This window comes from Sebastes fasciatus, chromosome 12 (assembly GCF_043250625.1).
Source record: "Sebastes fasciatus isolate fSebFas1 chromosome 12, fSebFas1.pri, whole genome shotgun sequence".
NCBI classification, from domain to species: Eukaryota; Metazoa; Chordata; class Actinopteri; order Perciformes; family Sebastidae; genus Sebastes; species Sebastes fasciatus.
The window spans coordinates 22,779,381-22,805,871 of NC_133806.1; the positions used below are offsets into that span (position 1 = coordinate 22,779,381).

At 42.9% G+C, this 26,491-nt stretch overlaps 1 long non-coding RNA gene across 1 annotated transcript in view; it reads right to left on the minus strand.

Annotated features, from left to right (window-relative positions):
- Window positions 1-26,491, minus strand: part of LOC141779406 (uncharacterized) — a 110,684-nt gene that overhangs the window by 41,982 nt on the left and 42,211 nt on the right. The window contains exon 3 of the long non-coding RNA XR_012596285.1: window positions 12,265-12,421. This is a non-coding gene — a long non-coding RNA (uncharacterized LOC141779406). The remainder of the gene's footprint in view (window positions 1-12,264; window positions 12,422-26,491) is intronic.

The following is a 26,491-nucleotide window of genomic DNA, read 5'->3' on the forward strand; positions in this document are numbered from 1 at the left end:
ATGCATGTCACATATTCTGTTGACACACAGATACATGCATGTACCCTGGCATTTTTTTCTTTCCTAGCGGGTGCATGTCACACACACAAACACTCACAGCACACTGCAATTTTGTAGTATATGGGCAAATGACGCGCGTCAAGCAAACTTGCACACAAACACAGACGGCAAAGCTTTATATTACCCGATCAAATGAAGCATGTCTCACACATAGACACACACACACGCTAGCTTTGTATTATGTGATCAAATGATGCGTGTAGCTATGAAGCTTGTTACATCCATCCAGCAGTGCCCCATATTATTCTGCAGCCATCCATACACTGTGACAGTTCTTTTGATGCTTTGTAAGCACATTTCCTCACTGTGTATGTCAGTTACACGGCATTGTTCTCCAATGAAATATGGATGCAACGACACCCTTTATGTTTGGGAGATCATCACTTACTATGAAATATTGAGGCGGGAACCATAGAAAAGGAGATCATTATTCACTTCGCATCATTCACTTCGCTTGTTTCTAATAAAAGCAAGAGTTTCTGAATTCTTGTCTTAGTTGCAGCTGTTGTCAATTTGTCATCTGCACCGTGACGTCCTTTTTGATGCGAAACGGAGCGACTTTGGACACAAGACGAATGCACGGGAGGTTGAACATTAATACGCTCGCCGGCGTCATTTCACATCTATCATTTCATCCAATTTAATTGATTTAAGTGTTTCAACATCCGAGTGGTTTAGCTTACATAAGAAGAGAGGCGATGGTACTCAAAAGAAGGGCGTTTATGTTTTGAGACAATATACTTTTAAGAGGCTGAGATGCCACATTACTGCAGAGTGCAACATAATAAAGTATGCCGGGGATAAATCATGATTTTGTTTTGAAAATGAGTTGTAGATCAAACTAAAGTCTTGTGGAATTGTATCATCTAAAGGAAATCTAAACTATTTAAAAATGTGTAAACCACCATTACGAGTGTAAAGCTGAAGAGAAGGCGACAGAAAGCTTGTTCTCAGGTTAAGACAGCATTTGCCGTATAGCAGTCTGATTAAAACAATACAGTAATCTCATGTCTCTCAAATGGGTAGCTCAAATCAAGCAATCTGATTGGTTCATAGCCGTGATATAATCTATCTATAATCATCTAATTCTTTTGCACTTTCAGTATCACTCCGCACCTGAGAAAAACAACATCAGACTAATGTGTTGTCATGGTTGCTTAGCGGCAGGGTCGCAGGGGATCACTTCCGCCAACACGGAACCGGTTACAGATACAAAGCAACAAAATTAGCTGCCAAAAACTGCTACAAAATGGAAACATTAAAAGGTTAACATCTATGGAGGAGTGGACAGACCAGTGCCCGTCTCCAGAAATAAAAATCCACCTGCTAAACAACATGCAGAGCTACGTAAAGAGGTTCCACAATGTTGCCCTGAATATGCAAGCAAGCAGGAACACAGCAGAAATACACCAACCACTGCCTCCGCAGCGCCACGATTCAGATCTGATCTGGGTCTTGACACGAAGGAGAGATTATGGCCGTAAGCGGATCGGCAACCGAAACTCGGGGACAAGATAAAGAGGGGCAACATCCTCGCCACGCCAAGCAACACACCTCCACCTAACAAAGAAAGGTAAACCTAGTACAAGCAGTTATTAAGTCATCCTACTGACGCTATAGCAACATGCAGGTAATGTAAATAAAGAGCCAGATAATGAAATATATCAATGAAAAAAAGAAATATGCTAGCTCCTAGTGTACATTCCATAGCAACCGCCTTGGTGTGTACAGGCAGCCGAGGCAGGCCTATTTTTATTGTGAACATTATTATTCATTAATAAAAGCTATTTAAATTTGGAATGTGTCTTGACGTTGCTAGACTTGACGTCAAAAGCTTTACTTCGTTGTAAAGCTATGACATAATTACAACATACCACTTCCTGTCGTGAGCTATTACTTAAATATACGACATCCAAGAGCTAAAACTAGCTGGCCTTCTCTTCTAGTTTGGTAATTATCGTTCATACTCAGCCGATCGAAAGTTCAGGAAAACACAATTAACTTTTGATTACATTTCACAGAAGAGGAGTTCTGTTCAAATAAACGCGTTGTCAAATATTCATTAAATACACATTCATTGGTAGACCGTTGACTCGATGCCAACAATTGGCATGAGTGTAGCTAACACAGAGGGTCTTGACATTAGCTAACATGTAGTGGCTGACAGAGCTTCTCATTAGCCACCAACTCAGACTGTGACCTTTTCATTTCTGCCTAACGAAGTAAATTCCTCAATAACTTCTGCATCCACCACTTAGCCGATAGCGCTGAAACTTCTGCTTTGTGTGTTCGTCTGGATATCTTTATATTGGAGAACACATGAATCATTCATTTTGAATAAAGTGAATGTTGTATGGAGTAAATTGAATCTTGAATATCAGAATTCATACCAAGAATTTGACATTTTTCAATAAAACAAATATCGTACAATCCCCAATTTTCCAATTACACCATATATTTGGGATCTTTTAGAGTGGATGGCTTGGTTTCAGGCAACTGTATTGTCGACGGCTGGAAGCAAATAAATAAAATTGTAGACAACAGGGGTTTTTATTCCAGGCTTTGGCTGATATCTGATCCTGATGAGGTTTGTTATCTGGGTGTAACACTTTTTTTCACGCAAGCAATCAGTAAAGTATGGAGAGAAAAACCTGACATAATTACAATGTTGATGTTTGTCAGGTTAAGCCCAATTTAGCTCAGTCAATTTACCGTGCTGTCATTCATCACGCTTCAAAACTGTTCCATTAAAAATATCGGATTTTTTTCTGCCTGTGTATTTTAGCTCTGAATTTTACCAACTTCAATCTCCGTGTCAGTCAAAGCAGCGGCGGCTTCTTGTGAGATTACAGAGACAATAATGTTGACGGTGCAATTAAATTATTTACAGGATCAAAGCTTTCACATCGCATTTATTTTAGCACTGACATTAATTGACACAGGAGTCACTGACATAAAATATGAAAATACTGTGCAGTGTGTGTGTGCACATAATTGCGCATGTGTGTGTGTGTGTGTGTGTGGCTGGAGGGGAGGAGATCTACTTAGCCTCAGGGCAGACACACAGTAACAGCAGTGACTGACACCACCTTACAACTGAGGCCTGGCTGAAGCGATGCCCTGTTAATAATGTGTGTGTGTGTGTGTGTGTGTGTGTGTGTGTGGGTGTGTGTGTGTGTGTGTGTGTGTGCGTGTGTGTGTGTGACTGCCCTAATTAGCAGCCGCCACCTTGACCCTGCTTTGGTTTGGAGAAACCGAGAAGCAAGGAAAGAAATTATTCTTCTTTTCCTTGTCTCCTTCCTTTAACAGTTATCATTTGCCCTTGAATATGACATTACTTTACAGTATACAAGGTGTGTTTGTTTTGTCTGTATACAGTTTGCATATAGCATGCTCTACATGCTGCTTCAACCGTATGCAGTGAACGCACCACTGGCGTAGAGAGAAATCACAGTGAGGGTAGGTACATAGAAGGTCAGGTGGGCCTAGCCCGCCAAGACCAATCAGCTATTTAATAGGTTCTGAAATGCATATGTTAACCAAAATAGGCCATTACAACTATATTTGCCTGAACGCACCACAGCTTTAATCAAACAAGCCTTACGTCATATAGAGACGTAATGCTACAGGCACCAACAAGACGAACATCAACAGCATTGCATAGCCTGGCACGGCGGCCACATATTCACACCAAGGGGAAACCTCCGGTGCTGAGAAATGAAGCCAACGTGGAAGTGCCAAAAACTGCAGTTCTTCAAATGGCCACTTGAGGCTGGCTCCAAAAGAGAGTCAATCCCCATAGACCCCCCATGTTAAAATGCCCAACTTTACAGCAGAAATACACTTTTACAGCCCGGTACAAAAAGCGGTTTTGGTCTCTATAGCTAATATCCACATTCATGACAACTGTACAGAGGGTGAATTTTTATACAACTCGCATGTTTAAATTATATTAAGGCTTAAACTTAGGCATAATTGAGGGCCCGCCTCAGCTCCAGTGACGACCCACTTCTTTGACCATTTTTGGATTAGTCGGGAGTTCGGCTGTGTGTGATGGTGACGGCCGCAGCCATCGACTTTGAGCTTCACAACGTCTCTTCAGAAACCTATGGGTGACGTCACGAAGACTATATCCATATTTTATACAATCTATGATTCCCACACACACAGTTGACAGACGCAACGGCATCATTAATCAAGCCTATGTATAGGTATACCGGCACCAAAATGCCCAGTCACGTTAAAAATGACCCTTTAACCCTGATTACAGCAAGAGATGACAGAGCTTGGTGTTGAACCCTGACATTATTTCATTAGGAGAGCCGGAACCATGCAGCAGTTTTGGGCCCGATTAAAAACCAGAATTTCCACGATACGCAACATGCACCGCCTCCTCCTCCTCCTTGTTAATACCTGTGCGAGCCTCCCTTTCTGTGCGCTACCATAATGAAAATGTTGTTTTTGAAAGACTAAACACCAAAAAATATGGATTGAAGCAGAATATTTCATTAGATAAAAGCATAATGTGAATTTTGGACATGATTACATCTATATTTTTTCAATAAACTTGAGACTTTTGGACTCACTCTGGAGTTGTTGGAAATGTTTGGATCACAGAAGTCGGAAATAATCCTATACAGCACCACTGGAATCTAATTCTACAAATAGTATAATAGCCTACTTTTCAATACCGAGCATGTATGAAACCAATTATCTTCACTTCACCTGCTCTGCGAACGGTCCGCATACGTTACGTGTTGTAAGCCCCGCACTCAGTGAAACGCGAAAGCAGAGGATATTAATGATCAGGGTGTGCCGCTGCAGAATGAATATAGGTGAAAAACTTATTAGTGTACACTTATCTTTAATTGAATCAGCTTCTTTACTGCTATTCACTGGATGATGCAGCAAAAAAGGAAGCCTTCTGATTGGTTGGGCCCGAATGCCGAATGGGTGTAACTAGGCCCGCCCACAGCTACGCGGCTGGAACACAGGGTGCAATGAAGAATTCTGAAGTAATTATGAATCTGTGTTTTTCGTGAATAAAACTATCATATTGCATTTTTTTCGCATATATTTTTTCGCATACATTTTCTGGAGTGTAGGGTAACGTTCAGCCAAAACACTTTTACAGGTGCTGGATCAAAACAATCAAACCAATCAGACAAAAGATCCGCACACTGTATTAAAAGCTGATGAAGATCTCTGTTAGATCGAAACGTCGCACAATTAAAAATAGCTGGGAGCTTTTAATACATCTTATACTGACAGACTTTTATCATTATTTCATCAAGTCCCCTGTCAGAAGAACATCTGCCTTATGTCATATTTAGCTCAATTATGCGAACCTTGTAAATATAAGTTTATTAAATCACCAGAGCTATTTTTTTTACTGCAGCAGTTAAAAAATATTTTTATGCAATGGGAGTGGAAACATGTAAATTGAACTCTCATTGAACACACAGTACTATAATTACGGCAGTATATTCATGCTGTAAATTGAGGAGGCAGCTGGATAGATTGTGATTATGAAATATTTGCACTTAACCTAAAAATTTGTGGAAAAACAAAGGCTTCGAATTCCCTGCAACTAGACTGGTAGTACAATTGGTGGATGCAAATGCAAACCCACATGGGTGTGACCAATTAATTTTTGCAATTTTGGTGACCAACATGCTTTGCTGCTTTCTGTCTCTACCTCCCACCCTTTCCCTCTTTTTTTCCCCCCGTCTCACCCTGCCTTTCCATTTCTATAGGCTGAGGTCTGTTCACTGTGTGCTAAGCACTTCAGTGCCTTCTGGAACAGAGGGGAAAATGACTTGGCAAGCATATCCATTCCTAATCATATGTATGTGAGTGTGTGTGTACATGAGTCTTCATGCCAGCTTCGTCCAAGCATTTAGTTTGGTGGCCCTTGTGCCTGCATTCAGTGATTGCTGTGTTTTATCTACACATACACACACACACATAAACGCACATAAACCCCGTTGTCGCTGAAAAGCAAACTGGGAATTCACAGTCTGCCGTGCGAGGGAGAGATTGGCTCTATTGAGTGTCTTGGTGGCTTGCCAGTTCTATTTTAGTGTGTAGTATTTGTGTGTGTGTGTGGTATTGTGCTTTGTGCGTATGTGTGTGTGTGTGTGTTTGATGGGCTTATACATCTTTGACTTTGAGCGGTTAAGGGGTGTTTGTATTCACCAGTGGGACGGGGGACCAAAGTCAATATTTTAGCTCTACAGCAGCATTGTTCTTGAAAGCTCTTTAATAATCACACAGAGACATGGCAGCACTGCAATATTACTTGGTGTTAAAAGTTGTTATTAGTTTGAAGACAGTTTTAAAGACATTACTATATCTGTTTCGCTTTGGGGAAAAGGCTCGCTTTAATGTCTCGTGGCACCATTTGTGTCCGTTGTGTATTGTTTGCATAACAGAGTGAATTCAATCGTAAAAACATATGGTGCATTTGTGAAGTAATAATACTGAAATGATGTTAGAAGTTCATGGGGGGAACTGTCAGGATTCATGGACACTTAATGAAGAGCTTTTCCTGAAACTCTTCAACTACTCAAAGTCTCCTTTCAGAGGGTAAGTCACCCAGGCAGCAGAGAGAGAGATGTTGGCAGGCACACAAGTCACATTTAAGAAGTGCCAAAGAAGTAACAGTGAGGGGAAACTTTAGTCATTACCGCATTGAAAGACATTTAGCAGGTTGTAGCTTAATGAACCATCTGAGTAGTTCAGCCCTAATAGTTCTCATCAAACAGCGATGGCATTGATTAGAGCACTTCAGATGGCAGCCATGACACTTTTAATGATGTTGTCATGGAAATAACTGTACATTGCATGAGACTCCTAAGGGCTGCTTTTGTTGCCATGGTGAAGTGTTCCTGTGGCGTTGTCCACACATGAAACAATGCTCATTTACATAACTGCATTGTTAAAGTTTATTGGCAACCTTCTCAGATGTACAAAAGAAGAGTTATTATCTAAGGCTGGGTACTCTTAACAGATCATGTTTTATAAAAGTGCTATGTAGGGATGCCGACACTCGTGCTCATACTCATGCTCGTGCTCATGTACTTGTAAATCTACTCCGATACAACCGCACTAGGGATGTCACGGTAAGGAAATTGTTCACACTGGTTAATAAACTTGATATTTTACAAGAAAAGATGACGCTCGATATCGGCAGAGCGCTTACTTTGATCTTTAACGTTGCATGGCTGTGAGTCTGGCCTCTTCGATCGAGCTTTCGCTGTGAACACTACGCCCTCCGCACGGATTAGCATTGGGTTTAAATCCGAAATATTTTGCTTTTCCTCCGCCATCGTCTTGTCTGTCAACTCTCTCTCTCATCCCGTGTGTGTGAAATCTGACTCGTGCTTGGCATTCAAAACATTCACAACATCTATATTCTGCTTCAATCCATATTTGTTGGTATTTAGCCTTTCAAAAGCAACCTTTTGTTTCCGGTACTTTTGCTTTGCCATAGACTCTTACTGCATCAGGTGGCAGCGTGAAAATAGTTTTTCTAAAAATAGATATCATATGAAAATAGCACACTTTAAACTGCTAAAAGTATACCAGTTTTATGTTCAGTTAGAAAAGCTGTGTATGGTGTGTGGGGGCTACAGTGGCAGGCAGTGAAAACAAATAATTTTAAAATCATAGCAATGAACATCTATTTAAAACTACGTTGCTCCTACTCTGTGTAAGTATATTTTTTCCCTTTACTTAAATGTGTCCTAAGACTTTGACACAACCTGCTTGTAATTACAGCCCCCATTCATTAACTATGTAGCCTGATAGTCAATTACGCCCCCCTCTGATATTGTGATATGACCTTGGCATAAAATCTTTAGAATGAAGGGAAAAATCAATGGGAAGTCATGTTTGGACTTCGGAAGGAGGCTGTCAGCTGATGTTTGATGGAAATATAAAGACAGACACTCACACACACTCCACTCAGGGTAAGCAGATCCTGTAAATGATGGTGGAACTAATCTATTGGCTGCTAATTAGAAATGAGCGATAGGGAAGGAAGAGGAAGAGATGTGAACGTGAGGGGGGAGGGAATTATTATGTGAGAAAGAGCCATAAAAGTACATGCAAGAGAGAGAGAACAAGAGTCACGAGGGCTGAGACCTCTGGCAGTTTCCTGCCGAGACTGACAAATGACGACCAGCACTAATTGAAGACATGTCACACTGTTTGAACCACATCACAGTCAACCATTACGGACTGAATGGGCTATTTCATGGCTAGATGAGTCAAGTGTTGATAACTTGCATCGTGTCTCAGATTTGACTTCAAAAGCATCATGTGAAAGTGTTACAATCAAACTTATTTGATGATTGTGTTCAAATGAACTTCTACCCAACATATAGAGAATGCATTATTTTCTGAGTACATATGAGTCTTGCAGAGACAAACTAGATGTACGTCCTTCACGAATCAGTGTTGAGAAATGACTTGTCTGCTGACACTCTTAAACAATGACTGGAAATAGGCTATAATACAAGTGCATGACTTCTTTTTGCTTCAGATTTATTTGAAAACTTATTTTAGTTGTTAGATGAGGAGAAACTTGACAGGTCCAGCAACCATTCCAGTTTGAAAGTGAACAGCTAAGACCGCTGACAGCCCAGCGCGTGGTGTGTTTGTCCAGTCAGGTGTGGGAAAAGTCAGTGTTTGTGTTCGAGTGAAAGAGAGAACTGTCAATCACTTATTTTGCAGCCTGCTTGAAATGAGGTCTCCCTCAAGCAAATTCATCTCTGATGCTGCCAAACCGCAAAGAGAAATGAAATTATGAGCTGGCTTTGCCAGTGTAAATAATATGAAATAGCTTTTTAAGCTCTTTTCCAAGCTATTATTATTTTCCACAAGCATAATCATTGTATTTTTATGAAGTGTCAGAGAAAGTATTGCAGACTTTGCCCAGTCTGACCAGTGAAAACTAACATTACATGAAAAACGTCAACATATGGCTGAAAAATTACACTGAAACAATTCTGCACCAATTGAAAATATTTAGGTGCTAACCTAAAATTTACAGCAAACCACATTTCAACATATACTGTATTTATATGTTTGCTTTTGCTGTATATAAAGATGGACGACATTACATCTCCCCAAAAGTGAAGCCCAAAAATCTTGATCGCCCCCCGGTGGCTGGCTGCAGTATAGGTCATAAATCCCGCCCCCTCCATGTTAGCAGATAGGACATGGGCCAAACTAAAAAAGATCAGATAATTTTGTACCAAAGATGGTTTCTGTCATTTTAAGCAGTTGTTATCACACTGCTGTATGTTCAAGTGTTAATTTTTCTGATAAGTTTGATTTTAATTCGTTATTTGATGCTATGATGTGAGACATCAGGATTGACAGAGGCTCGGGAATTGTACGAGAGGAGATGTAACTTTAACTTTCCATAACCATCACCAGACTGTGTAATAGAAGATGTGTTAATTTGATCATAAATGTATTTATAGAGATATGATGGTGAGTTGTTGTGTCTTTCTAGTCAAACAGCTACCATGGTGCTAACGTAGCAGCTAGGTAGCTCAAGCTAACAAGCTATGGCCGTGCTCGACTTGGGATCGGCTCGGGCGGGTGTGTGGGCGGGACCTCAATACCGCAACTCCAGCCCACGATCACTACTGCGCAGACTCTGGCTCCAAATGACGTCAAAATCTCAGGATGGCAGCCACTGTATCCGGGATATTTTGGCTTCACTTTTGTACAGTAGGAGTAAGTGGAGACGCGTCGTCCATTTATATGTACAGTCTATGGGATAAACCAATGCCAGCACATTTAAGTACCAAAGAGGCCTATAGGCAGATCCAGGAAGGAACTTTTCCACCAGGCCACTGCAGAGCAAGCAGTGAGCCTTCATGATTACTGACAGATCAAGAACTAAACACCCCCTCCCTCTGCATCTTTGTGTAAGACACGACTGTTCCTACTCTGGTGAACATCACGATCACTCAGACTTTCCAATCCGCCCTGATCATCTTCTCTGCCTTGTTCATCATCTGTGAGAGAAGCAAAGCTCACTGGGTTTGTCCCCTGACAGTGACATCATGACAAAAAGTCACTGACTGATACATCGAGACATCTGTAGCTTATTGAGAGAAACGCAGCATGTTGCATAACAGCTCTCCAGCAGCAGGCCATCAATTCTTTCTCTCCCCCCTCTTCCTCTGCTTGCACATCATCCATCTTCCTGTGCTTTTTTTTAACTTTGCTACATTTTACATCTTCCTTCCTCTCTCATCTGTCTCTATCTCTCTTTAATCTCTCCATTCCTCATTTATTGTCAGTTTTTGGCAGTATGCTTTAAGATTACGTCTATTGCATTATATATCATTAAGACGTCTACATTTTAAAACGCCGCCTTCGATGTGAAAACCACTTGTGTCCAGATTAGCTCTCCCAGGTAGTTTTTCTGTAGAGACCTCTGTCCACAGTAAAACAGCTGAATAACATGAACACGGCTTCTACTTTGCTCTCTTTTCACTTAACAACAACAAAACTGCACATCGCAGCCAACATCTGGTAAAGAGTGGAACAGAAAGCCTGCTGACCAAATCATCATTGTATGGTTGCGACGTTGTCTGACAAAATTAACAAAGTATAGGTTAATGACACCAGATGTGCCGTATAATCGGCTTTATCAACGTTTAAAATGCATGATTAAACGTATATTATACTTCGCGCGTCTGTGAGTACGTGACGTAAATTTCGTCATCAGAGGGTGTACTCTCTGTGCAGACATACGCGTACCGGCAATTTGCTGCGCTGACCTGTCCGGAGAGTATTAACAAAACTACTCCACGTCCGTGGTGTACATAACTGTCCATGTATGCCTCCGTTTGGGAGTATATACAAGCCTTTACAGAAACAGTGAGACCCTCAGTGGGCTACCTTAGGTCATCATTTTGCAAAAGCTCTGTTAACCCCATACACACTGAAACACAAACAAGCCTTTTCAGATTTACACACTCTGCAGGTGGTTTTGGAAAAATACAGTTTAAAGGCCTTTAAAGGCACACCAAGTCCGTATTTTTCGTCCGAAATTGTTGCACGTTTAAAAAGAAATACGACCTCACGTTGTGTTAATCACGTTTACACACCGACTCCGAAACCTTCGTCCGCGATTTAAGTTTTCGGAACAGTTTTGATTTTCTGCGGTTTTTTTCATCCATCAAAAGTCAAAAGAGGGTTTGACCACTCGGAGCCACTCATCCGTGTAAACGTCATCATCCAAAATGGCATCTGATAAACTGATTCACTCCGTCTCTCAGCACAAAGCACTTTACGATAAAGAAATAAAAGAATACAGAGATGTGGGATTTAAAGATGGATTAGATATTAGTGAGCGATTGCGCTCTCGGCAGTTAAACGTTAGCTTCTTACTGATGTCATTCATTTATTAGCCCCGTTTGGGACTAGCACTATCCAGTTGCATCCTCGTAATTAATTCAGTTTTGTCTTGTATTACGAATTTTTACAACGAAGAGAATAGTAAAACACATCAGACTCAGTGTGCAATGTTTGTGTCCGTAACAATTTTTATCGGATGACGGGTAAAAAAACGCATACAAAAAATACAGACTTGGTGTCTGACTCAATAAATTACCATTGTTTTTTTTGGCTGGTGAGTGAAACAAATCTTGCAGCCACTTTACCAGCATTTGGCTGGTGGCTGGTGCTAATTTCCAGCTCTGGTGTGCACATAGTCATATAGCTTAAGCACTTTTACTGTAAAGCCCTGATAAGAGGGAGCTGTTATTTAATAGGCGCCTCTTCACCTCATAGTGCGTGTGTGTCTGAGCGAGAGAGTAGAGCTGTCACAGGTTAGAAATGACTTAATATCACAACTAATTACACACACACGCCAGCCTTTCATGCCTGTTTTGCCTTCTGCATTGGAAGATTTTCTTTTTTGTTTTCCGAGTTGAATGTAGCTTTTGCTGACAGGTTAGCGTGGCAGCCGGGCGGTCTCTCCCGACGCGTCGCAGAACAACAATCACATGTACAGAGTTGAGAAGTGATTCACAGGGCGGCCTCGCAGCAAAAGGAGTCGGGAATAAAAAAATTAACAAAGGAAGAAAAATAATAATGGCATCCAAGTGCCCTTAAGACATTTTCATCACGTTTGTGTGTCATGGGGGTTTCCGCCCCGTGGTATGTTTTTACCTCTTTTATCACTCGCTCTCTCTTCCTTGTTCATTTCCTCTTTACTTTCTTCCTCTTTTCCCTGCTCTCTCTTTTCCTCTTCCTCTCCTGGCCGCCCCTTCTTCTTTCTTGACAGCTCCAGTTAATTTAATGTCAGCTCTGCCAGCTCGCCTCATCACTGTGAGACAAACAGATCGGGAGCACAGGAGAGTGTGAGAGCGAGAGAGTGAAGGAAGAGGAAAAAGGCACAAACAGAAAGCACAAAAAAAGAAAAAGGTAAGAATGGAAAACAAGTCAATTAAAACAAGTGAAAACAACAAAAATTAATGAATCAATAAATGGATAACAAAGGTAAAAAGAACTGGCTGACTGGCAGAACTGATACTTGAGAGTTTGCACTCAGCTCTCCCACAATCCTTTGCCTTTTTTTTTTTTTTTACAGAAGAGGCAATTACAATTTCACAGGTTGAAATTAAAATCCCCCGTGGTATGTGTGTGTGTATGTATTTCTGTGTGTGTGAGTGTGTGTACTCCATGAGATAGAGCAGGCTGTCAAAGTGATTTCAAGCTGTTTACAGCCTAAGCTCACAAAATGGATCCTCACGCAGCAAAAGGGGTAAAAGAATCTAAATCTCCTCTTCCCCCTTTCTTTAAAAAAGAAAACTAATTCCTTGAATATTAATTGCCTGGCTTGACGATCGGCTTATTTGTTTGTGATGAGGCGGCAAAAGAAAAGTACCCATAATCCCTGTCTTTTTCTCTCCCTCTCTCTCATGCTGTCAGTATTACTCTCTGTCTTTGCCCCTTCCTTTTTGCTCTCTTTAAATCTTTCTCTCCCTCTATCTTCTATCATCCTCTTTCTTGGAGCATGTTAGTCATTTGTAGATTTTTTTCTTAGGTTAAAAAGAGGAGCATCTTTGAGTTGGTGTAGCGGTGTCATCTAATATCGAAGTTCTAGTATCTAATTTCTGGTCCCGCTTTATTTACACCCCTCAAGATTTATGGCCCACGTCAGGTTTCATTTTCAAGCCCCAGAGTGCAGCTTGATTTATTCCCATTATAATAGTATCTCCACTTTCCAGTTCCTCTCTCAGATTCCTCTCGGCATATACTGTGTGTAGGCTACAAGCGCTATATAATCTCTCTGAGTGTTTGTATCAGTCATCAGCGTTTATAGGCTATCAACCTTTATTCATCCAGGGAAAGTCAACTGAGCACTTGGTTTTATTACAGCAACACTCTGGTTCACATTCACAGCTAGGAACTGTAGCGTGACCACTTTCAGCTGTTGTCCACCGAAAGGCCGAATGCCTGGCTCAAGGGCAGCGTGTTGCCAGATCAGATTGACAGTTTTTCCAGACCAAATCACAGTTTAAAACCAGTCCAATTCAATAAAAAAACAGCCCAAATCATAACCGTAAAACCTTAAAACCATTACATACGCAACAGAAAACACATCGTAAGCATATAAAGCTTCATATCTGCATCAAATCACCAAAGATAAAATGTTAAATGAATAGGCTATCGCAACCCAAAAAAGAGTGCAGTCAGACAACCAAATACACAAATTGCCATGTCAATAGGGGTGGGGGAAACAATCGATACAGCATAGCATCACGATATTTTGTGTGGCAATAATGTATCGAATCACGGACGTCTGAGACTTGGACCCTTGGTTTTCTTTTGTACATCTTAAAACACATCCACAGCCATAAACAGCCCGTGGAGGTGTTCTCTCACTGACAGTGCAGACACTTGCTGTAATAACATGTCCTCCTCCATGTGTGTGGAGCGTGTCTGTGTACGTGTGACATATCAGACTTACTAGGAACTCAAACCGATTCACTTATTTCCCTCCTGGCCTCCTTCCTTTTTGCTCCCGTCTCTTTACATTAAGGGAGTGGTGGTGACTTGGGACAAAAGCTTATTTTTCAGTTGGAACATTTCCAACTTGAGCATGTGTCTTTGCATGCCCAAGGTGAATCTACATTTCCACTTGACTTTGTTTGCATTCATGTCACCCTCCAAATTTCACTTTACATTGCATCTGAATGCAAGGAACACATTCTAACAGCCCGCAGTGCAACTGCAGGGCAGCGTTCACACTTTGTTACCGTTGATGTGACAAACTAAACCTGTTTCAAGTCCTGCTATAGAGCGAACAGGTTGTTTCTCTGCATGGGCAGGAGAAAAAAAACAGAGTGGGGAAGAGCAGATAGAAATCCTGCAGCACCTGGGAGCAGTGTGATTACAGAATGCTTCGAGCAGGGAGCGGAAATTGCTCTCCACTTACTTGCGTCTCTCTGCTTTACACCGACATGGGACTTGAGCACGGTTGACTAGGTCACACCTCTGGCAGGGTTCTCCTCATTCACTTTCATCTACATTTTTTTTTTAAAGCTGTCCTCAGGAACCGGTGTAAGCCCTCTTCTCTAACCTGTAGGGCTCTTTAGCAGAGTGGATGTCACCCCGGTGGAATCAGGATGTCCTGTTTAAGAACATTTTCTCTCTCTCTTATTTCTGTCTATTGTGCTACAATACGGATAGATGATTATTTTCAAAAGCCAGTCCAGTAGCAGCCACAGAATGTGTGGTGAAAACATTTACATTTTGGAAAATTTGTGATGGCGACGTGTGTCAGTCTTCCAGTTGTTGTCATTTAAATACCTCCTGTTGACTGTGAGGTTTTTACTGACAGCGCTTATGTACTTCCATAAGTGAGCAGCACTTTGGGAAATCACGCTCTCCTGTCTTGACTATTTATTTTGATTTCCACCATCTGCTACGCCACTCCCACCCATGGGACCCTGTAATGTAGTAACGACTACTAAATGCATTGGTAAGCAAATCTGATTAATTTTTGCACTTCTTTGGTGCAAAATCTCACAACAGTTAACAACAGTTTTTCGGAGCCTACAATCCCTGCAGAAAAATAATCTAAACACTCCCAGAAGATTTGGTGGCATCCAAACCGTATCGAGTAATATAACATCTACAAATGTTGTGTTAAGTGAGATTGCAGTGCTTGTGGTAAATGAGTTTTTGCAGGGTGTTAATGTATAAACCCAGCTGAGCGGGGCTCACACTTTGCAGAGGACGGGCTTATGGAAAACATATTTTACCCAGCATGGGATGCGGTAGGAAATAGGCTTTATATTTCCCTTTCTCTCTCTCTCTCTCTCTCTCTCTTTCTCTTTCCCTCTCTCTTTCTAGTTGAGTAATATCGTTAAATATTAATCTAATATTAGATGCTGTACGATTAGTAACAGCACATCTTGCTGACCTGTGCTTTCTGCTTTCATGCTCCCTGCAGTACGTGTCTATGTGTGTGTGTGTGTGTGTGTGTATGCTCAGTAGTTTTAAGGGCATTAAAGTGTGAAAGCGTTTCTAAATTGCTCTTAAATTGCTCAAGGGAGGGGTTAGGTGGATATTTGCCCCGCAGGGCTAATGGAGGGAGCATCACTCTTCCATGTAGAGGAAGAAACTGCAGTCATAGGTATACACAAACTACGTTCTGCATGTGCACAAATGAAAGGGCACACACACTGCTTTCCCCATCGTCTCAGCCAGACTGATCATCCTCCTCTGATCATTTTCCCCTTTTGGCCCTCCTCCTCCTCCTGACCACCTCTTTTTGATACTCATAACTTCATTCTTCTTCTCTCTTCCTCTCATCGGTATGAAAGAGGAGAACTTGATTTCTCCCACTCGCTCTCTCTCTCTCTCTCTCTTTCCCTCTCTCTCTCATTGCCTCCACCCCTCTTTTTTTTTTATCTGTCTCCCAACCCAGTCAGGTTTAATCCTGTTAGTCACGGTAGATATATGGGGTCCTGCTCACTCTGTTTGACTCTCTTCCAGAGAGACATTCCCCAGAGAGACCCTATGGATTCAGTTGCACACACACACACACACACACACACCACGTATAAGCACACACTCCTGCAGGGAAACACGCGTTTACACAATTACACGTACGCATACATTGGATGTATGCACTTTCACTACTGCAAATGTCTGGATCAAAATAAGTTTAAAGCGAGGGGTTTCATGAACTACTGGAGAAACTGGTGGCGTCATTTAAAACGCATTATACAGTACATTATGCAGTGCGTTATGCTGCCTTTAAACAACATATCCATATACTTTGGCTGTAAAACTCTGTCTTTGATGCATGAAATGAAACACTTACGCAGTAACCATCAATGTGACCACGATCTCAGAGTTGTGAAATTATAGTAAGTGCTGTATATCCGTTTCCATCTCTATTGCTCTTCTATCATTTCTTTTGAAATATTCTCTGATCAGGGATTCTTTTCCGTCCTGCCGCATTATATTTCTTTATTTTTACATTTGCCTTCTGGTATCCACCATGAAGGCATTGAAGCTTTTTTTGTGCGATTTTCTAAAGTCTAGTGATATTGTACAGTTTTGAAAAGTAAGTGAATATTTTTGTATAAAACAGATCCAATCAAAAGGAGGACGGAGACCAAAGGAGAGATTTGATCCAAACACTGAAACGGCATAGGAGATCCCGCGGTAGATTGATGTTTTCACGTCAACCCACTGAGATGTTAAGATTACTCCCTTATTCCCTGAGATTACTGCACCGTACCAGATCATTAAGCTTAGATTTCTCTAGTGTGTTCTGCAAGGAGACGTTTCAAATATGAGGATGTACAGTCCATGCCTTTGCAGTTCCTGTCCTTTATATAGAGAGGTGAAGTCCCTCCTCCTTCCGGTGGAAAAAATATGTACGGTAGTCAACGGAGAGAGACAATCAATTTGACTCATACATATGGTTTTCAATTTAAAAGTAAAGAGAGTCGCAGTTTTGTTGTAAAACTGTTTAAGTATAAGACTGAAAATACGTAATTAGAAAGACTACACACCCAAAAGTCACACAAGTGACTCTTCTCTCGCTGAAGCTACGATGCCTGTGTGTTTCGTACTGGGATGAACTCACCGGAGCAACGTGGTCTCGCTCGTTTTTTCGCTTCCCAGCTGATAAAAAACACCAGGAGTCGCTGGATAAAACACATCAGGAAAGATAAAGTTTCATTCGTGCGTGGAACATAGTTAAGTTAGCTATATTGTGCGAGACGAGAGGTGTAGTTCACTGAGCGGTTTCACAACAAAACTAAATGATACTACGACAAACCACGACTTTCTTCACTTGCAAAATTCTCTTTTAAATTGACACATCAACATCATATGTGTAATTTATGCCACAATTCAAACGGTATCAAAAAATGATTGACTATTGTACATATTTTTTTTTTCAAAATAAAGTCCCATAAGGGACACCGGAAGGGAAGGGACTTCACCTCTCAATACAAGTGAAGGGGTGGAGGAGGTAGATTGACTTTCAAGCAGCAGACATTTTAGGTTGTCAGGTCATTAACACCAGAACAGTTAAAGCACGCCTGTGAAAAATGTCCAGCCCTGGAGGTAATGTTTAATAGACAATGCTGACCTCTGACCTCAATCCACTGATTGTAACATAAGTAATTGTTGACAAGAAAAAGTTTAGTCTTTATGTTTTTCATTCATTCTAGGCTTGGAGGAGGTACAAAGTACCTTGCTCTATTTTCTCCATTTACATTTTTATATATTTTTGTGTTGAATACTGTATACTTCTACTTTTTATTTCATTCCGCCCTTCTTTATCTGTCTTTTTTGTGTATGTCTTTCTATATTTCTGTCTTTCCTTCCCACCTTTCTGTCTCTCACATTTTCAGTAGGGTGCAGTCTGGCCTCATGGACCAACAGCAGAGGTCTGTCTGTGTGTGTGTGTGTGTGTGTGTGTGTGTGTGTGTGTGTGTGTCTGAGTGTTTGTGTGTGCGTGTGTGCGCACATGGGCCCCATTCTGATTCAGGCCTTGTCTGCGGGCCCCCCTCTCATTTTAATTAAAGAGCAGATGCACTACCCCTGTCCCGTCTGCCATCCCCTTTTGTATGTGTGTGTGCGCGTGTGTGCGTTTGTCTTGTTTTGACCCAGCGTGCCCTCGCCATGTGCCAATTTTAAGCCATATTGTACCCTGGACTGTTAGTGTCACCCGTACGGAAGATGAATTAGTAGGCAGGAGGGGAGAAAGGGAGGACGTCTACACAGCCAGTTCTTCAAATAGGTTAAAAGAGAAGTAGATAGGAAGAGAGAGGGATTCACACCCATATTCATATGTAAACACACAAACATGTATGGGTTATACAGCATGTCTGGATCAGTCTATAGATTAAAAACTACTCGCATGACGCTGACCTAGAATATAGATGAAGTTGTTTATTATCCTATAACAGGTTCTTACGGGAAATTTTCCAAGTTGTTCACTCGGGAGCAAAAAAATTAATTCCTGTGGGCTAAAACTGTGTGTGTGTGTGTTTCAGAGAAACCAGTCTGTGTATAAATATAGACAGTGTGAGCGCTACGCTACAGTAATTCTTAGCAGTTGCCTCCTATTGCATCAGTTGACAGTCAACAGATGGAGTCAGCTAAAGACCAACTAATAACTTTGGTGATGAATGTGTTAGAGACTGGACACAAACATACAAAAACAGATTTTTACACAGAGCGAAAGAAAAGTTGTAAGGGAATTTATATCCATCCATCCATATTACAAGTCATGTAATATCACTGTGCCAGCCGTTAGTTTTTGAGATACACCATCAAGCACATATTGGTGAGTATGAATAACATTGTGCTAGATGATAGCGGGAAGAACCGCTTGGGTCGGGTGCGCTGCCACACGGGTGGCAGTGAAGGCCAGGGACCTCGACGGACTGGACCCGGGCGGCAGAGGCTGGCTCTGGGGACGTGGAACGTCACCTCTCTGTGGGGGAAGGAGCCGGAGCTTGTGCGGGAGGTGGAGCGCTATCAGTTGGATCTGGTAGGGCTTACCTCTACGCACAGCCTCGGTTCTGGAACCGTACTCTTGGATAGGGGTTGGACTCTATTCTTCTCTGGAGTTGCCCATGGTGTGAGGCGCCGGGCGGGTGTGGGGATACTCACAAATCCCCGGCTGAGTGCCACTATGTTGGAGTTTACCCCGGTGGACGAGAGGGTCGCCTCCCTACGCCTTCGGGTTATGGGGGGGAAAACTCTGACTGTTGTTTGTGCGTATGCACCAAACAGCAGTTCGGAGTATTCGGCCTTCTTGGAGACCCTGAATGGAGTCCTGTATGGGGCTCCAGTAGGGGACTCCATAGTTCTCCTGGGAGACTTCAACGCGCACGTGGGCAACGATGGAGACACCTGGAGTGGCGTGATTGGGAGGAACGGCCTCCCTGATCTAAACCCGAGTGGTCGTTTGTTGTTGGACTTCTGTGCTAGTCATGGATTGTCCATAACGAACACCATGTTTGAACATAAGGATGCTCATAAGTGTACGTGGTACCAGAGCACCCTAGGCCGAAGGTCGATGATCGATTTTGTAATCGTATCATCTGATCTGAGGTCGCATGTTTTGGACACTCGGGTGAAGAGAGGGGCGGAGCTGTCAACTGATCACCATCTGGTGGTGAGTTGGGTCAGAGGGTGGGGGAAGACTCTGGACAGACCTGGTAAGCCCAAACGCGTAGTGAGGGTGAACTGGGAACGTCTGGAGGAGGCCCCTGTCCGAGAGATCTTCAACTCACACCTCCAGCGGAGCTTTTCTGGCATCCCTGTGGAGGTTGGGGGCATTGAACCCGAGTGGACGATGTTCAAAGCTTCCATTGCTGAAGCTGCGGCGGTGAGCTGTGGTTTTAAGGTCTTAGGTGCCTCAAGGGGCGGCAACCCTCGAACACCGTGGTGGACACCGGTGGTCAGGGAAGCCGTCCGACTGAAGAAGGAGGCCTTCCGGGATATCTCGGAGGTCTCCGGAGGCAGTTGCAGGGTACCGACGGGCCCGAAGAGCAGCAGCCACTGCCGTGACGGAGGCAAAGCAGCGGGTGTGGGAGGAGTTCGGAGCAGCCATGGAGAAGGACTTTCGGTCGGCACCAAAGTGCTTCTGGAAAACCATCCGGCACCTTAGGAGGGGGAAACGGGGAACCATCCAAGCTGTGTACAGTAAGGATGGGACACTGTTGACCTCAACTGAGGAGGTAATCGGGCGGTGGAAGGAGCACTTTGAGGAACTTCTGAATCCGACCAATACGCCCTCTGTGGTAGAGGCAGAGCTGGAAGCTGATGGGGGACCATCATCAATTACCCTGGTGGAAGTCACTGAGGTAGTCAAACAACTCCACAGTGGCAAAGCCCCGGGGGTTGATGAGATCCGCCCAGAAATGTTGAAGGCTCTGGGTGGGGAGGGGCTGTCTTGGATGACACGTCTCTTCAACACCGCGTGGAAGTCGGTGACAGTGCCTAAGGAGTGGCAGACCGGGGTGGTGGTTCCCCTTTTCAAAAAGGGGGACCAGAGAGTGTGTGCCAATTACAGGGGTATCACACTGCTCAGCCTCCCTGGTAAAGTCTACTCCAAGGTGCTGGAAAGGAGGGTTCGGCCGATAGTCGAACCTCGGATCGAAGAGGAACAATGCGGATTCCGTCCTGGCCGTGGAACAACGGACCAGCTCTTCACTCTCGCAAGGATCCTGGAGGGGGCCTGGGAGTATGCCCATCCAGTCTACATGTGTTTTGTGGACTTGGAGAAGGCATATGACCGGGTCCCCCGGGAGATACTGTGGGGGGTGCTGCGGGAGTATGGGGTGAGGGGGGCACTTCTCACTGCCATCCAATCCCTGTACGCCCAAAGCGAGAGCTGTGTTCGGATCCTCGGCAGTAAGTCGGACTCGTTTCCGGTGGGGGTTGGCCTCCGCCAGGGCTGCGCTCTGTCACCAATCCTGTTCGTGATATTCATGGACAGGATATCGAGGCGTAGTCGGGTGGAGGAGGGTTTGCAGATCGGTGTGCTGAGGATCTCATCGCTGCTTTTTGCAGATGATGTGGTCCTGTTGGCATCATCGGTCTGCGACCTCCAGCACTCACTGGATCGGTTCGCAGCCGAGTGTGACGCAGTCGGGATGAGAATCAGCACCTCTAAATCTGAGGCCATGGTTCTCAGCAGGAAACCGATGGATTGCCTACTCCGGGTAGGGAATGAGTCCTTACCCCAAGTGAAGGAGTTTAAGTATCTCGGGGTCTTGTTCGCGAGTGAGGGGACGATGGAACGTGAGATTGGTCGGAGAATCGGAGCAGCAGGGGCGGTATTGCATTCGCTTTACCGCACCGTTGTGACGAAAAGAGAGCTGAGCCGGAAGGCAAAGCTCTCGATCTACCAGTCAATCTTCGTTCCTACTCTCACCTATGGTCATGAGGGTTGGGTCATGACCGAAAGAACGAGGTCGCGGGTGCAAGCGGCCGAAATGGGTTTCCTCAGGAGGGTGGCTGGCGTCTCCCTTAGAGATAGGGTAAGAAGCTCAGTCATCCGTGAGGGACTCGGAGTAGAGTCCTTGCTCCTTTGCGTCGAAAGGAGCCAGTTGAGGTGGTTCGGGCATCTAGCACGGATGTCTCCTGGGCGCCTCCCTTGGGAGGTGTTCCAGGCACGACCAGCTGGGAGGAGACCACGGGGAAGACCCAGGACTAGGTGGAGAGATTATATCTCTACTCTGGCCTGGGAACGCCTCGGGATCCCCCAGTCAGAGCTGGTTAATGTGGCCCGGGAAAGGGAAGTTTGGGGTCCCCTGCTGGAGCTGTTGCCCCCGCGACCCGATCCCGGATAAGCGGTTGAAGATGGATGGATAGATGATAGATCAGGGGGTAGACATACGAATGAAGGTTGCCAATTGATTATGAGGCTGAATATGAATATTTAATCGCGATTAATCGCATGATTGTCCATAGTTAATCGGGATTAGCAAAATAATCGTACATTTTTTATCTGTTCAAAATGTACTTTAAAAGGAAGATTTGTCAAGCATTTAATACTCTTATCAACATGGGAGTGGGCAAATATGCTTGCTTTATGCAAATGTATGCATATATTTATTATTGGAAATCAATTAACAACACAAAACAATGACAATTAAAGTTGCAAGCAGCGATGAACGAGCCCTCGCCTGCACGTCGCGGGTACTGGTGGGGCACCGGTTGATACGGCTGGGCATTTTGTGTGGATTGCGTGGTGCTGGAAAGGAAATATTGCAAACTTTGTACCACTTCCTGTGTCCACTATGTGGAGCTAGAGCACACACACTAATTATAGGCTCTGTTGCTGTATATCAGGCGTAGATCACACCATGTAAACCTCATGTAAATTGGATGAACTTTGTCGCAAAAAGCTGACTTCCTGTTGTCAGTAGGTAGCGCTATGACTATAACTCAATATGGGCAAGTAGATGTCTTCAGACCTGGATTCTTATCCAGCATGTGAAATTTGGGACAGATTGGACAATATAAAGTCCAGTTACAACAGCTTCCTGTGTCATGGCGAAAACATGCAGATTGCCCACCTCACTACGGCAACGCCGTTCCACGAAAACCCAAAAGCTTTGCAATTTACCATCATGGAGGTCTTGAAGGAGATTCTGCTGACAAAATTTGAGCTTCATCTGTTGAGTCCTCTAGGAGGAGTTTCAAAAAGTTCCATACCTGTAAGGTGTCTAAAATGACTTATTGTCACATGAATGAAAACAAATTTGAAACAAATCCGATAAACTCTCTAGGAGGAGTTCGTACAAGATGGCATAAAATGCATAAAAAATGCCCGATATTCAAAATTGCAGACTTCCGGTTGGGGGGAGCTAATTAAAGCCAATGGGAAATATGTCTGAAATGATGAAAGCAATGGGTGTACCAAATTTCATGAATATCACAGCAACTATGTTCACTGTATATTCTTACAATATTCACAGGTTGTGATGAGTGTTTGAGTTTACCAAGGGTGTCAAAAATGCGTCTAATTAATGCAGTGCAAAATGCCAATGGCTTAAACATTAGCCTAGCGGCTAACTGACTTTAATTAATTAGTTACTTTTCCTCACTCATAGTTCTCATACTCTTACTTGGTTAAGTCACTGCATCTCCCGATAAGACCAACGCGACGGTTGAATTTCAGCCTACATGCACGTATTTTCAGTCCAACATTGTTGAAACAGAGCAGCTGGGTGGGGTCTCTCTGCTCTGCGCTCTATGACACACAGCGACAAGAGGACAGAGAAAGAGGAGAGAAACTATCGCGACAGTAAATGACAGAAAAACACAGTAAAGACACACACTAAGCTGAAATGAAACCAAACTCCCAATTATGTTCTGTCACTGCATCAATGCAGAATAATTCACACTTTAAAGGATCGCTAAAATACGGATAACGCTACAGATAAAAATTATTATTTTGTCAGTCTATGGGATTTTTATGTTTTTTTCCCCCATTATACCTCTGAATTTAATTTGATTAAACATATCAAATGTTCAGTCAAGGCACCATGTAAGGCTTTGACAACAGCCTACTGAATGCCACACTGTCTAACTGGAAACAGTGACAGAACAGCTTTTGTTGTCTATATATTTCACTCTAACTGGCTGTACAGCTTTAGATGAGACTTCACCATAGAACTAGTGTTAAATTGCATAGCCTTCATTTTCTTCCCCTTTCGCAGTGATTGTAAGGTCTTCGTATCTCTGGTTGCTTTGTACCTTTCTGATATATGAACGAGACAAATTGTGCTTTTATTGTGACTGTGATGACAACAGTAATACACTGCCATACAAATGCTCTTAATGGAGCTGTTTGGCAAACAAAATAACTTTAGTTGGAAAGCTCAGGGTGCAAGCACAATAAGTCAAGGTCCTCTCTACTTGCCTGCTTCTATTCATCTTGTATTTCAATGTTACATCTGTCTCTTGCCATGAACATAATGGTGAACATTTTCTTTTTGTGCGTTTTGTCAGGATGAATGGCATAAGTAGCTGCTGCAGTGTGTGTGTGTGTGTGTGTGTGTGTGTGTGTGTGTGTGTGTGTGTGTGTGTGTGTGTGTGTGTGTGTGTGTGTGTGTGTGTGTGTGTGTGTGAGTGTGTGTGCGAGTGTGTGTGCTTGTGAGCGATTGTGTGTTTATGAGCATTAGTTGAGGAAAAGATTGAAACCTTACTGGTTGATGTAACAGTACGATTATTGAAATGTTGTTTTGGTACATGATGCCCTTTTCCAAATGTGCTGTATTATGCGCACAATCTCTCCTCCTCTCGCTTTATCTCTCTCTCACACACACACACACACACACACTCACAGACAGAGTTTTAGGCACAGGGCCCGTGTTGCTACCCAGAGATTTGGCAAGTCACTCAACCCAGGATCTATGTGTATGTGTCTGTGTTGCCAGGGCATTACAACATCTCTAATTCCCTCTGCCAACCAAATCTCGAAACGAATGTTGCTCTAGTTGTTTTTCCAGTATTTATTTTGTTTTTATAATGTATAGCAAACATTTCGATTTTGTTTAACAAAGTAGAAAATCGTTCAATAATCTTGGAGATGTGCTCCAATGTAAAGAAAACCAATGCACAACAAAAGTATTACTTAATAAAACATTTATGAAATCTGTGATCTCTCTCTCTCTCTCTCTCACACATACACACACACACACACACACACACACACACACACACACACTCAGATGTACATACTCTTAGCCCTCTCTGCTCCTTTCAGCTCCTTCTCCTATGGATCTTTTGATGCCTCCCATGCTGTGGATCAATAGACTGACTTTCTTCCCTGTTGGATTGTACACAGATCTGTTGTCGAAACAGGGCCGGTGGCAGGTCTGCCGGGAACGCACACACGTACACACACACCAGATGCTGACTGGAGACTACACTGTGATATATTGACAAGATAGGATTCTGCTGAATGAACCCTGACCTCCTGAAAACCAATATGACTGGCAGATTGACCTGGGGGAAGTGATCTGATTGGCAGATTCAATTCGAATTTTGAATTATTGACGTCCTTTCTTTGGGATCCCTCCGTGTGTATAATGTTGTCAGATGTGCATGTGTGTGTATATATTTGTGTTCGGGGTAATTCAGATAATTAACCAATTGCTTCTCTCAGATTAAACGGCGTCTTTAAATTGTCAGCTTTGCCGAAATTAAAAAAATATTATTTGTGATTTTTCCCTAAATAACACCAGTCCACTTTATGAGCCCTGCTCTATAGTACATGTACCGTTTCCTCAACTTCATAAACCTTAGGGAAAAACACTTATATGACTTACAAAAAGATTTGATTTATTTTTAATATATTTTGATATGATGTATAAGTCATACTACAAACTAAAGGCATGGATGCTGCAAAGTATGTGTGTGTTGAATAACAGAAAACAAGCTTTAGCTGGCATTTACAGTCTTAAAACTGAAATCTCTCTTCCACCTGTTGAATGACACTGGTCAATAATGTGTGACTGTGTGTACGCTTTCACCTGTTGATAAACTGAATATACAGTAAGAAGAAAAGGCAATGTTTCAGTCATAGACCCCATTAGGCACCAAACTCACTATCTGAAGCAATAACATCTTCATACTGAAACAACAGTCTTTAAAACCCAATAATATCACAACCCAATCACGCCTCAATCAACCCATAAGGCAATTACGTCGGCAATAATTGATTCAAAAATAAATGAAACGATGCAAAATCGATGTATTTTAAGATCCATAATATACAGTAAAAACCTGGAAGTAGAAAATGTTCAGGTTCTAGTCTGTACACGCCTGTACACGTCAAGAGAAGATTTTAAAGGTACTAAATGAGAGATTGGGACCATTTTGATTGCCTCCGCACGGCTCTCAACATGGTGACGGCTGAGCCAGGGGCTCGTAGTGAAGCCCCAAGGAAGAGCGCTGGGTTTTGAAGCATTTTTTTTTTTTTCGTAGTGGCCAAACGTCGGAATTAAAACTTCCATGTCCGTCACGTGATGCCATTGGGCCCAAAAAAACTTTTCCCCAAAGACTTACATGGGGAAAGAGATGTCTGTAAGTAGTTTAAAAGTTGTAAAATGCACTAATAGATGAATCCAGAGTTATTTCCCTTCCTCCATGTGAATGAGGGCTGGGAGGCGGGGTTAAAGGAAAACGCTAGTGCGCTTGCTCTATGGGCCCAATGTCTGCGTTAGATCGCCAGAAGATCAGGGTATTTTATCACTCGGCAGTCGAGCCATTTTGGCTTCATGCGCCACTGAGCAACTCTCATAGGAATGAACAGGAGCCCGCCTTTTTACATCCATGCTCGTAGCTAATGGTGCTGACAGTGGAAACCACGGCAACATTGCTTACAGAGCTA